Raw genomic sequence first — 14,682 nt, forward strand, 5'->3', positions numbered from 1 at the left:
TATATGGTCTTACATAATTGACCAAAACATGAAAAAATAACTCTAACACAAATAAATGATTAATTATAATATACATACACAAAGTAAATAATAAAAGAATATGCAAAATCCATGTTAACATTATATATGTTGCATGGTGATAATGACTATATGAGAGAAACTAACAAAAAGCACAAATACCCTAACTGAATAACTAAGACTAGGATATTAAAAAAACAACAAAAAAGGAGTATGGTGGGGCTTGAACCTACAACCTCTCACAAGTAAAACAAGGGACTTTCCACTGTACCAGTTCAATCCTAATAGTATGGGTTCCAAGTATTAATTTTTATGGGGTCCTTACAAAATTTAATATACCGTCTCTAAGTAATTTTTAAAAAACATCGGTGTCCCGGGACCCCGATCGGACCTATGTGGGTCCGCCCCTGTTTAGGTTAGAGGCCCTTGAAAGCCCTTAGATGTCCTTGTTATTGGAGAGTGTTCATTCATAGAAGTCCTTAGGTAAAGTGCCCTTACACAACGGCATGTGTTTGTCTCGGTTTCTATGAAAAACTGGGACCAAAGTAAAAATAAAATATTTATTTAAATATTGTGTGTAATAAGTAGGTGATGAAGTGGAAATTAAAAAGGTTAAGGGTATTTATAGAGTTGGAGATGAAATTAAAGTTTTTAGTATTTGTAAGAATATTATGTGACTGATAAGAACGCCTAATGACGCTCATAACATTGTGGATAGTCTAGCATCCCTGTTCAATACCATGAAGCATGGGTTGCATTTAATGCATTAAAGTAATGAAAACCCTTCACATGAAGAAGGCTAACATTTGTACCACGTACCTTTGATCAGTTATTATAATAACCAAACTTTTGTATTAGATAACAAATGAATAAATATATATATGTATAATATATAAGATAATAATAATAATAATAATTTACGTTTAGCATAATATACTTGAAAATCTTGGTTAAATAAATAAATAAAATTAGAGTGTTTTATTTGAAAAACATCAAAATAAATTAGAAAAAAAGATATGATAAAGGACTAAAGTTGTCATTTTCTCAAACCCAAATTGTCTCAAACCCAATTTGAAACCAGTAAGCTTAGTATTCTTCTCCGCAAAAAACGAAGCTTCGATCTCGATCTTATCCTTAACACTCATAATCTGAAGCTCAAATTTTAAATAAACCGAAATTTAGGGTTTAGAACTCGTTTAAATACTACAACAAATCCCTTCATCCAGAAACCTAAATAACCCTTCATATCACCATCGATCACCCTGCCGCTCCTCGTTTCTTTTCCGAATTAAACCACCACCACCGCTAACGGTTGCTGCCGGAGACGACTATTACCAGCCAGACGCGTTCTTGAGTTACGCCACTTGCCGACGAACCGTCATGTACCGTGTGCCACCGACCGCCACAAGTCAGACGCCACCAGCGTCTTCGCTAGATCGCACCTAGTTTCGGTGACATACGTCGTGCATCGCCCCTCGTTTCAGTTTTCCGTAAGCATCGACCGTTCGAGTTCGAGTTTCACCTTCTATTTGTTCTGTTCGAAGAACCGTCTCGTTTCCGTGCGTTGCCAACTTTGTTCTTAAATAGAGGTAATAGTCGGCTCCCTCTCATCTAGTTCGCATGCCCCATTAATTTGTTTGAGTACGGCGTCTATGATCGTTGATTTGTTTCGGCGATGGACACTTTTAAATATGAACTGTATCTGAAAATTTTAATATGACTCATGCATGCATGATATAAGAGAAATGAAATCAAGAGCCTTTGTGTGATTCGTTTTGTTATGTTGGTTGTTGAAAGACTACCTGCAACTATATTTATTTGATTGGCAAAAGTTAGCGGAGGCTCTTAATAATTAGTATGAATGGCTCCTACAGCCACCACGTATAACCTTTAAATCAATTTAGAAAACTTAGATATTTTTAATAATAAATTAAAAATGTTAAAATCTTGATGATTAAAAGTAAATAAACACATAAATAGATAATAATTCTAAGTTCAGGTTAGTTTATTCCGCGTACTTCCTTTATAATTATAAGTAGAGGTTTTAAATTAAAATTATATAACTAGTTATATTATGGAGGCGTAAACGTGTTCGAGTAATTACTAAAACGAACATACCACAATACATTATTTCTATATAAATCATGAATTTTGAAAAGTGTTCGTCCCGGAAAAATCAACGAATCCGCCAAATTAGTTATAATAATACATCTAATTCAAATTATAATCAACCATAGGTCATCGTAAGACGTGTTCACACTTAGATTCTGTTGCCCGTGCTTTGCTTGTTGACTAAGGTACGGATTCTGTTTTTCTTCACTCATAGTATTGGTTCTAGTCCATTTTATATTCGATGTCCGTCACTTCGTAGTGCGGATTTTTGTTATCTAGTTCGGTTTATTCGTATGATATGGTTATATTAATTTTATAGCATGCAATAGGTTATATATATTTTGAATTCATTATTGCATGTTCCTGTTTAAATATCTTTTAGTTATACGACTTTAGTTCAGTACTCTGTTACCCGAGCATTTCTGACTTATCGTTGGGGCGTCAACGACATGGCACTTATCGTGACAGTGCGTAATCAAAGTTCACGGCGTCTCTGAAAGTACTCATGTAGTACCTTGGCCACTTAGAGGCGAATAGATCGATCTTAGCTCCGACTCCTGACTCCTGACTTCTGTTTGAGATGGAACAATGTGTGCACGCCACCCACACCGTCTCCTTGGTGCATGGACTAGCTAGCTGTATACCCCTCTGTTTAGGCTCTGGGTGCTTCCGTATTACACGACCTATTTATTTTAACATCATCGTCGTGTATATTAGTAATTATATTTTGTTTCGCTATATTTCTGGTCCGTTTTGATATGTGTATATGCATTTGGTTAAATTTGAGTATATTCAGATTACGTCCCGATCGTGTATCGGATTATGTTTCGCATCTAATTATAGTTCGGTCTAAAACGTGGTTTTATATCCGCAATAGTTTCAGTTTTATTTCAGTATGTGTTTTGTCTTATGTATGCCTTTACCTGTACTATTGTTCTCTCCGTTACTGGGCAATTTTTGGCTCAGCCGTATTTTCTTGTTTGTGTCTGTCTTATTTGCTAACAGGTAATTCGGGAAATCGGGGAGATCAGTGATGAGAGTAAAATGAAGCTCAAGAATAAGGACTTGATTTAATTTTCTTTTATTTAAGCATTTAATAAATTTGACTTAGAATTTCTTTCAGTGTTTTTAACTCTTTTGGTTGCCATGGTGAAGAAACACTAAGTGACCCAGTACAGATTATAGATAATCTGGGGGTTAAGTAATGTTTCCCACGAATGAGGTCTAGCTGAGAAGGCTGCTCTTCAGGAGACCTGCAAAACAAACACCGTAAGCTCGTCACTGAGAAGGGGGGGGTTCCTCCTTGTGACCACCCTCCGGCGTGAGAATCAGACTAGGTTGCTCTGAATATAAGTGTATATTAAGAGATTGCTAGATAACTGGATAGCATATGATCTTACCATTCCAAGATGTTGGAGTATTTATAGCCGAAGGTAGGTTTTCTAGAAGGTACAGCCGGCTGAATAGTATTCCTGTTCAACCAACAGTGGATTACGCACAGGCCATACTGGTTGGTGGGTAGGTTACGGCCAACAGTAACAAAGTCGGCTGCACTATTCCACCAACTGTAGACTATGCACGTCCCACTTACTGTGGATTGTACGCAGGCCATGCTGGTTGGTGAATAGGTTACGGCCAACAGTAACACTATTCCACCAACTGTAGGCTGCGCATGCTCCACAGTAAGGGTTGGTGAGTAGGCAGCGGCTAATAGTGACAAACAGTACTAGAGGGTGCTCCTCCTCGCACTGTTGTCGGTGAGCTGTCACCCTGTGATTGGCTCATGGGCTGTTCTGGTCAGATCGTCTGTCCTATCCATACCTTGGTAGGTATGGTACAAAAGATCTTTCAGAATCAGACTGGCTCATTTGGGCGGGATTGTTCCCGCCTTGCTCATTCCTTCACGTGACTGCTGAAGTAGCTAGTGTCTTGTGCGTGTAGCCCTGCTGTCTGCGGGTAGCCTTCCCTGATGGCTTGTATCCGCAACTGCGGGAACAGGCGGGGTACTTCACCATTGGGAGGCTTTCCCTGCGTGTACAGCTTGCGTACTGCGCGTAAGATTCTATGAGCATGGTGGGTCCTGCGGGAGCAGATGGCCTTTGCGCAGACGTCCCTGTTCAAGGTGAGTCTTGCGGGACCAACTGGTCTCTGCTGGGACCTACCTCTTCAAGTCCCCCGAGTCCAATGTTCTTCTCACGAATGTTTAATAAAGTGAGGTGAACTTTTGGACTTTAAGCAAGGGGTTTTGAAAAGGGTTTAGTTTTAAGGTTCTCCGTGGGGATTCTTCCCGCGGGTTTCCTAATGTCACTTGCAAAAATTCCTGATTTTTTTTTTGCTTGATCTTTGGGTATGATGCGGGTAGGTATGTAACCTTCTCGCAAGTCAGGAGCGTGGAGTCTCACTTGTGTGGATTCTCCTTGAGGTTTTAGTGGTTTTGAACATAGTGATCAATTATGTTTAAACCACCAATTCCATCCTGGAGCCTCAAACAATGTAGTTCTCGACGTTCCCGCTATGCGGGGATGTTATTTCCGTTTCCGCAAGCATTGCCCAGAAGATCCTTCTTGGTTTCAATTCCCTGCGGAGCGCTAGGTACGTGAAGGGTTTTGCCTGAACACTGTACCCGCGCTCGTCTTACGGTTACTTTACTTTCAAGGTGCCCCTGGCATCAATTCCCTGCGGGTGCTAGGTATGTGAAGGGTTTTGCCTTAACACTGCACCCGCACCCGTCTTATAGTTACTTTGTTGCCGGGGTATTCTTGGCTTCAATTCCCTGCGGGTGCAAGGTATGTGAAGGGTTTTGCCTTAACACTGTACCCGCGTCCGTCTTATGGTTACTTGGTTGCCAAGGTAAGGGGTGTTTTCCCGCTTACTTTTGAATCTTTTTGAATTTTGAAATTCAAAAGGTTGGTAAGGATAAGAACAATCCAAACATCTGAAACGTCGTGCGACAGTTTCTTCTGACTGTGTCAGGACGTGCAGGAAGTTATGGTGACGTGACAGAACATGGTCATTCCAGTCGCTTTTTCAGGCGCGTGGGCGTGTTTTTTCGGGCGCGTGGCCGCGAAGTTACTGGCACGTCCTTTCAACAGCTGTTGCCAGCTTGCTTTTTGCCACGTGTCATAGTTTCATTGCACTGTCGATTTCTCTCTCCTCCGCATTAAATTCACCGCATTAATTGCGATTACTATATAAAGGGGGAGAGGGTTATTTGCAATTCACACTTTCACCTCTCTTCTTCTTCTTCTTACTGATTTCCGGCAAATACTCCCCTTTTTCAGGCAAGCATTTTCCCGAAATCACTCTTCTTTCTGCAAAAATGTCTTCTCATGATGCTGAAGCTGTAGCCGACGATAGGAGTACTGCTGGCGAGTGCCAGTGTGCTCTACCTGTCGATCAGTACCAGTACATCGTCAGGAAGTTCATGCTCGAGTCCCTCGAGCCTGAGTTTCCTGAATCTCACCAGACTGTGTACGATGCCCCCAGTGGCAAGATCGGGGTATATGCCGCATTCTTTGTGTATGGAAACCTTAGGTTCCCATTGACAAAGTTTATGTACCGTGTCCTGGAGAGGCACGGGGTGCACCTGACCGAGGTGCATCCGATGGCGATTGCCAAGGTCCGGCACTTCGAGTGGGTGTGCCGGATTCTGGGTATTGAGCCCTACGTGGACCGCCTGATGACCTTCTATACTTGGAGGTGCGTCCAAGGGTGGTACACCCTGACAACCCGTATTAAGGGTTTAAAGATCTGCGTGACCGAGCGCAGTCTCCGATCGTGGAAGCGGGAGTTCTTCTACATCTCTGCCCGCGCCATCCCCATTGCTATGAAGTTCAAGAAGGGTCAAGCGCTTCCGAGCCTTCACGCTTCCAGCTACCAGGAGGCGGAATGGTTCGCGAAGATATCCCGGGTCCAATCTCCGGTTTACCGGTTTGCGGAGTCCGGGATGGTGCTGCTGGGGATGAGCCGGGTATGGAAGGATGCGTCTCGGTTTCCTATCCTTCTCGAATACGGTTTGAACTCTATTCCTTATGGTATGTCTTGTCTTTCTTGCTGATATTAGTTTATTTTCTAACTGTTTCTTTTCTTTCAGAGGGGAATAATTTGGAGTCGCTCCTGTTCCCGCGGGAAGCTGACAGTCCCGTGCGGGTGGGCACTCGTGCTCTGGACGACAATGAGTTGCCCATCCTGGAGCAAACGGCGGATAGGTTTGTGGAGGTCTATCCGCCGGGCCAAGAGATCCTGAGCCACCGGCGGCCAGGTAAGGAGATATTTTATCCCGAACCCCTCAATGCTGTACCCGCTGTTGGAAATCCTTACATCCTCTTCTTCTGAGGAATCCGCAGATGGTCCTCCCCTTGTGCGGAAGAAGAAGACTGCTGCCGGCGTGAAGGGGAAGGAGAAGGCCTCCACAGCTGATCCAGTGGTTCTATCTGACACGGAGTCAGATAGTGAAGAGGTGGCGGGGAAGCCCGTTGGTGAGAAGACCACTGCTCCGGAGGCTACGACCGTTACCTCTGGAGAACCAACGAAGACGACGGTGACCGGTACCAAGAGGCCGGCTCCATCGGGTTCCTCCCCGCCCGTCCGTACGTTCAGGGTCAAGAAAACCCGTAAGTATAATCATAATGCCTTTGTAGATTTGTCACTTCATAATTTTCTTTTAACACTTTCTTTGTGCAGGCGTGGATGTTGACGCAATCCGGGGTGAAACGCAGGGGAGTACCTCCTCGCCAATGACGGTAGGCTCGGTCAGCCTTCCTGAGGCGTCGACCCAGTCGCCTGCGCCTGCATCCGCTGGTCCAGTTGCTCGTCCCGTCGAGCCAACTGTTCCGGCCGAGATGACGTCACCGCCGGCCGTGAGTGCGATTTTTACAGCATCCTTCACGGAACCGGCGGTTACTGCTGCTTTTGAGGAGGCGGCGACCGCGGCGGAGACCACGACGGCGACCACGGCGGCTGCCACCATGCCCGCGCCACCGGCACCGACAGCCGGACCATCAGGTACGCGCAGGGCTTCCCGCCGATCTTTGCCACCTTCCCATCTGCCTGACCTGTTGGATGGATTTCCTTTAGGTTCAGGTGATGGGTTTGGCGGATATCGGCCTGTCATTGACCCTACAGGTGCGTAGGGTTCCTTTGTTTTTCCCCTTTTTTTTTTATCATCTTTTCCTTACTGTCTTTGTTTCTTTTGCAGTGTCGGATTCCAATGAAGTGTATGTTCCCCGATGGAACATACGCCGAGGAACAACCCTTCGTACCCCTGTGGAGTGCGTGGACTGGGCTCGCCACGCTGCTCCTCATGGTGCGTTGGGGGAAGCCATGGCTAGCTACCAGGAGGGTAGGCTAACCAATGAGCTTCGGGTTCTCCAGGCCCGGATGCAGCCGCGCATCGAGCTGCTTTGTCGTGAAAACGACAAGTTGAAAGCAGCTCGCGCCAAAGACGTATCTGAAGCGCGTGCTCTCCGGGAGGAGAACCAACAGCTGGCGGCAGCTGCCGCCGCCAAGGAGAAGGCCTTCAAGGCCCTCGAGGTTGAAGTTCAGGCGCGACTCGAGGCCCGTTCCAAGGCTGCCCAAGCTGTGAATGAACAGCTTCGGCTGGCCAGGGAAACTGCGCGAAACGCAACCGAGAGGGCTGCCCAGGCTGAAGCCGTTGCTGAGCCTCTGCGTTTGGAGAATGAGGAGCTGAAAGGCAAATTAGAGGCTCTCCAACGCGCTCATGATGCCTTGGCAATGGAAGATGCCAAGAAACTCCAGGAAATCCTGGACCAGAGGGGGGTGCTTGACCAAACCGAGCGGAAGCTTAAGGGCGTCGAAGAGGCTGCCGCTAAGGAAGTTTTACTTGCCAACCTTAACAAGAGCGAAGCCGAACGCGCCCATACCGAAGCTCAAGCTGCCCTCCAATGGCTTCTTCGAGAAGCGTTGCCTCAGGTATGTTTAGATTTATCTTCACGCATTTCTTTTGTAAGAAAAGGTTCTAATACTTGTATTTTTTTCTTTGTAGGTTGTGCGTCGGGTCTTTTCAGAGACCTCCTACGATGATGCTATGACCGCAGCCCTCAACGCTTCTCATGATGATGGGGAAAAAGCCGGCTTCATGCTTGGTCTAGGGTTTGTTGAGAAAGGCGTTCCGCCTTCCAACTTCCCTTTGTTCGATATGGATACCGAAGCCATTTACGACCAAGCATTGAACCAATACGCCGCCTTCCCGCATCCAGTGGTGGAAAAGGTGGATGAAGTAGCTGTTGCTGATGATGGGTTAGCTGTCCTCAAAGCTTTCCTCGAACCACCCCGTTCTTCTGACGGAGCGGGTCCTAGTGGAGGCGGCCCTGAAGCTTGACCCCGAAGATCCCTTTCCACTGCTTAGACTTGTATAGATTCTCTTCTAGGCGGGTAGTAACCCGGCCATTCTTGTAATATATTACTGAAATATAAATCTTTTTGCGTATAAGATTGTTATTTCCTTCTTTGGATTCCTTGCTTTATAAACTCATGACTTGCATACTTAGTTTAAGTTAGCAATTTTCCAAGTGTTCTAGAATAAGTTAACCTCTTGAACGTGGTTGATGATGGGTTAAAGTTTCGCTTCCTCTTTCGTGATTGTGCGGGTAGAACCGTCACTTGCACTTGGTAGGATGGCTAAACTTTAACCTTTATCTGACCTGCGTGCAGGTTTTCCTCATTTCTAAGTATTTAGGATAAGTTAACCTTTGAACGTGGTTGATAGTGGGTTAGAGTTTCGCTTCCTCCTTCGTGATTGTGCGGATAGAACCGTCACTTGCACTTGGTAGGATGGCTAAACTTTACCCATACCTGACCTGCGTGTAGGGTTTCCTTTTTTCCTTGTATTATTTTTTTTTTTTATTTTTTTTTTTTTTAGGATAACCTTTGAACGTGGTAAATGATAGTTTAAAGTTTTGCTTCCTTATTTGTGATTGTGCGGATAAGACCGTCACTTGCACTTACAAGGATGGCTAAACTTTACTTACATCATACCTGCGTGTAGGTTTCCCTTATTTTTAACGTTGTGTTTATGCGGGTTTTGCCGCCTTCCACACGTAACGACTTTCTCCCCCTTTATGTGGTAAACACCGGCACCAGTGGGGAGTTCATAAGAATAAAGGTAAACACATTATGAAAGGAGAATCATTTCCATTAGAAGTGGCTCTTGGCCTTTTCTTTACAAGTTTTGGAATTGATCTACATATAACATTTGCGTAATTGAGCTCCATTCCATGTTCTTGGGATGGGAGTGCCATCGAGCCTTTCGAGCCGGTATGCGCCCTTTCCCAGAACTTGTTTGATAACATATGGCCCTTCCCAGACTGGGGCCAACTTTCCTGGGCGTTCTTGGTTCGAAGCCTCGTTGTTACGCAGTATGTAGTCTCCTTCCTTGAAGTTGCAGAGTTTTACCCGCGTGTTGTAGTACTTTTGCATTTGTCGTTTGTAATTCTCTTCACGCACTGCGGCTAAGTCTCTGCGTTCCTCGGTTAGCATAAGATCCAACCGTCTTTCCGCATCATTGTCTTCTGGCTGACTCAAGACCCTTGGTGAGGGTAGACCAATTTCGACCGGGACCATGGCTTCCGTGCCATAAGTGAGGCTGAACGGGGTTTCCCCCGTACTGGCCTTCTTCAGCGTTCTGTTTGCCCAAAGGACGTGCGGAAGCTCGTCCACCCAGCCGGATCTGTGTTTCAAAAGTCTTTTCTTGATGCCTTCGACGATGCTCTTGTTTGCTCTTTCCACCTCACCATTACCTTGCGGGTGTGCCACTGAGGTAAAGGTGTGGGTGATTTGAAGTTCTTTCAGCCACTGTTGTAGCTTCTTGTCAGCAAAGTTGGTGCCGTTATCGCTCACCAAATTCTGGGGAATGCCAGAGATCATTGCTACACCCTCAGCTGTTGGCCATCCCATCATGCCGTGGACTGAAGATACCACGGCGTTGAATCTTGCCATCCCATCTCTTCCGAATAGGATGTCGTATGTGTGGTGTGGCTTTTTCATCACGACAAAATCCACGTCTTCTGTGCGTGAATGATTCCCATCAGTAAGAGTAACGGGGAAAGATAGGATACCCAGGGGTGTTTCTGTACTGCCATCAAACCCTTCCATTGAAGCGTAGACCGTTTCCAAGCGTTCCTTGTCTTCATCATCCAGCTTATCAAAGAACTGCCTGTACATCACTGTCGACGAAGCGCCGTTGTCAGCAAGAGTGCGGGAGGTGATGTAGTGCCCCAGCTGGCTTCTGATGACGATGGGGCCTTCTTTGCTGGGGCCTCCTGGCACTCGCGGGAAGCGCACCTCAGCTTCCTTCCACGCGCATGGTTCTATCACCCGTCTTTTTCTTCCTCTGACCTTGCCATGAACCATGTTGATGCTGATGTCGACGGGCTTTCGTCCGTTACCTCTGTACCGGTTGTCATTCCTTCCTCCCTTCCTGATCGATGCCACGAGATGTGCAAGCCTTCCATCCTTAACAAATGTTTCAATAATATCCTTCAAGGATGTGCACTCTTCAGTACCATGACCCTTTGTCCCGTGGAAATCACAGGATTTGCTTTGATCCGCATTAGGTTTCTGCCGGATCGATGGGGCTTTGGGCCATGGCAATTTTTCCGTGGCAAATATCTCCGTGACGCTCTTTGTGAGTGGCGTCCACCGGTGTTTTCGATTTGAAGGGTGTGTGTTGTCCCTTCCGCCAACAAGAGGGCGAGAGCTGGATGAGGTGTCAAAGTTTACCCTTGACTGCCAAATACCTAGCCTCCTCTTTTTGTTCTGCCGGGCGATCCGGACATTGTTCTCTCTTGTCCTCTGCGTGTAGAGGTGCGTACTCTGGGGAAGGTCCCTTCCCAGTTGCTTTTCCGTCTCGGCAAAGCGCTTTGCCGCCGTCATGATGGCATCCCATGTGGATGGCATGCCATCCTTACCCGTCAACGTGCGGATAAGTTCTGGGTATTCGGCGCCTTGGATGAAGGCGGCGCGAACCAGATCCTCACTTATGTTGCCGAGACTAAGCTTTTTGGAGTTGAAGCGAGTGATGAAGTCTAGTAAAGATTCATCCTCCTCTCTCACGCAGTTGAGGATCGTCCACTGCTCTTCAGTGTACTTCCTCTGTTGGCTGAAGTGCTGGCTGAACTTGTTCTGAAAGTCCGCCCAGTCATATATGTGGTGGATCGGTAAACGATCGAACCATGCCCTGGCTGCTCCGACCAGAGTCATCTGGAACATGTAGCACCACGTGGGTTCCGTCCAGTTGCTGACGGTAGCCCCCGCAATGAACCTGTTCAGATGGTCGTCTGGGTCGGATAGACCATCATAAGTGCCAATGTTTGACATTTGTTTGGCACTTCTCGGGGCGATTGCCTCCGCAATGTCTCTTGCGAATTTTGACCTTCCTGCATTTGTGGCAGTTGGTCTAAAGGTTTTGGAGAAGTCACGCGGGTTTCTCTCCGCGATTGGTTTAAAAGCTTCCCCAAAATTCCTTTTTGGTTGGACGTCCGTGTCCTTACGTTTCCCTTTCGCCTTATGGCGAGGGTTCGCGTCGGTATCAGACTCCAACTCGTCTTCTGAGTACTCGCAGTCACTGCTCATATTGAGGTGTTGGCGAGTACTGGTGAATTCGTCAGCCTGTTGAGCTGAACGCAAGCGTTCATCCAATTCGGCTTGGAATTCTCTTTGCCGTGCTTCGGCCCACGCCTTCACTTGATCTAGTGTTTGGCGAGGGACCTTCGTTCGTTTTTCCAGTTGGGTATCGGTGAACCCCAATGGAATATTTACTCCACTTGCCCCGGCTTGGGTAGTCGGGGTAGTGTTCGTAAGGATTGTATAACCGCCGGTGTTCCCCCCAGTTGCTGGGGTGGTTACCGGGGTTTCTTGGTCAGTTACAGGCCTTTGGACCGGAGTAACGTTAACCATTTCTTCAGAAATTGTGAAAACTAAAATAGTTCTAGCTTTTATGCACGGATGGCGCCAATGAAGAAACACTAAGTGACCCAGTACAGATTATAGATAATCTGGGGGTTAAGTAATGTTTCCCACGAATGAGGTCTAGCTGAGAAGGCTGCTCTTCAGGAGACCTGCAAAACAAACACCGTAAGCTCGTCACCGTAAGATTCTTTTCATTTCATTTAAATGGTTTTTGTTTGGTCTATGATATCTGTAATAGTGACACGTCAGCCTGCTCCGAGTTGGGGTGTTACAGTTATTAACAAAACCAGTGGTTCATCATAAAACAACATGCCATGTTTCACTTTGTTCATGCTATAATAATACGATGGGTTCTCACAGACGTACGAACTAAATATGTACATTTACTTTTACCGCAAGTGACTAGAAAAATACTGATTCATGCTTACCGATCAAAAGCTAATTATAAGCTGTAAGTGAACAGGAGTCACATGCAATTAATTAGTTTTGTCCTTCCAAATTCATCAGTTATAGTCATCACAACGAGATTCCGTAGGCAATGCTCCGTTGGTAAATATATTAGTAGTGGCTATACTTTTTCTGACGGATTTTACTGATGGATCCTTTACTGATGAATACCGATGCTTCTTCTACAGCCAAATGTTAACTTCTCCGGCCAAAGATGTAATTAGAAAATTTTTAGCCATTAATGAACCAAATTTATTAGAGAAATTTAATTTGTTGGTGGGTTATATCATTTTCGAACTACATAGATAAATAATTTCTGAGCTATATACATATTTATATTTCCAGGTTTGTGTTTGTGAGATGATTTTTCATTAACTTTGGACTTAAATGAATGTATTTAGATACCAGCTATAAACACAATATTTCCGGGTTTGTTTTATACTATGTGAGGGCTTCACAAACGAATCAAGCCACGTCCTTTAAATGATCAGATATCAATTTTCGAAGTTGTGTTGTTGCATATGGTTGTGCAATATTAATTAAATGGGTTGCATGAGTTTCTCTTTTGTGAGTATAAATGAACATAATGGTTATCTTCTTTTACTTATTTTCTTATTCAAAGAATCAAGGACACAATCTATCAGGCTCTTGAGCCATCTCTAACAAGTAGAGGTGACAATATGAGTGGGTTGGGTTGGGTTGGATTTGGGTGATGGGTTTGGGTCAGGATGGATTTTTAAAATAGAGGGTTAGGATGGGTATGAGTCAAAATGAGTAAAGTTAATCCATCTTGACCCAAGTAAAGGTTAAAATGCAAAGGGTTTCAAAAACCCCTCAAAAAATATTCAAAAATTTTAATAAAAAAATAATAACTCAAAATATAAATCAAAAACGCAAAAACTAAAATAACAAAAATGTCTCTCACGTTGTCCTTGTTCATTAAAAAAAAAACTCGGTTTCGTGTCGGTTCAGGTTCGGTTTTTTTTTGTTCATTTTTGCTTTTTTTTCGTTTCGGTATCTATTCGGTTTCGATTTCTCGGTTTTATTCGGTTTAGGATGAGTATGGGTCAAGATGGATAAAGTTAACCCATCTTGAACCAAGTAAAGGTTAAAATATAAAGGGTTTCAAAAACCCCTCAAAAAATAATCAAAAAAAATAATAAAAAAATAATAACTCAAAATATAAATCGAAAACGCAAAAAATAAAATAACTAAAACGTTTCCCCGGTCTTCCTCATTCAGTAAAAAAAAGACTCGGTTTTTTCTCGGTTCAGGTTCGGTTTTTTCAGTTTTTTTCGCTTCGATTTTGCTTTTTTTTCATTTCGGTCGGTTTCGGTATATGTTCGATTTCAATGATTTCGGTTTCGATTTCTCGGTTTCTATTCGGTTCCGTGAGTTTTGTTTGAAATAAAATTGGATAAAGCTTGTTTTAATCTATTCTAACCTATAACCAAAAATCACTAGTATTTTCCCAACCCATCTTGACCCTCTTGCAAAATTCTTTTGATCCATCCTGACCCATCTCAATTTCAAAAGTTATCTAAATTGACCCAAAACAACTCATTTGGGTTTGTTTTGCCACCCTTACTAGCAAGACGTACTAGTTAGGTTGTTGTACTATAAGAGATAATTTAACGAGTTCTTCAAGAGGAAACTCGAAATTTGTATTGAAAGAGTGTTGTTGCTAAATAACAATTCCTAGCCACAACCATCAACGTTAAATTTTTATAGTCAACAAAACTTAATGGATTTCTTGTAAAATTGTAAGTTTTTTTTTATTTATTGTTGTTTTTTTATACAATATTGTACTAATTTATTTTCCATGAATATCGATTTAATATTTATATAGTTAACATTATTTTATAAAAAACAAAAATGTGACTCAACTTCCATGAAGTGAATTAAATAGCTTCTTTTCATCTATTAAGTAGTAATTTAAAAGTATATATTAATTGTTTTCATATTAAGTGTATGTGATCTAAAAGTATCATCAAAATTTAGTGTACCCTTAGTAATTTGATGCAAGCTTCTCTAGATCCCATGCATCTAGCCATCTCCTAGGGCGTACTCAAGGTTCATTACATGATCAACAACCTTCACCGAACCTCATTAAAGTCTACCTCCTTATAAATATATGCTTCAAACATATATCAAAACACAACACTTTTTCACCTTTCA

The sequence above is a fragment of the Bidens hawaiensis genome, unplaced genomic scaffold (assembly GCF_021521415.1).
Source record: "Bidens hawaiensis isolate Kalapana, Puna unplaced genomic scaffold, B.hawaiensis_p1.1 tig00014098_1, whole genome shotgun sequence".
NCBI classification, from domain to species: domain Eukaryota; kingdom Viridiplantae; phylum Streptophyta; class Magnoliopsida; order Asterales; family Asteraceae; genus Bidens; species Bidens hawaiensis.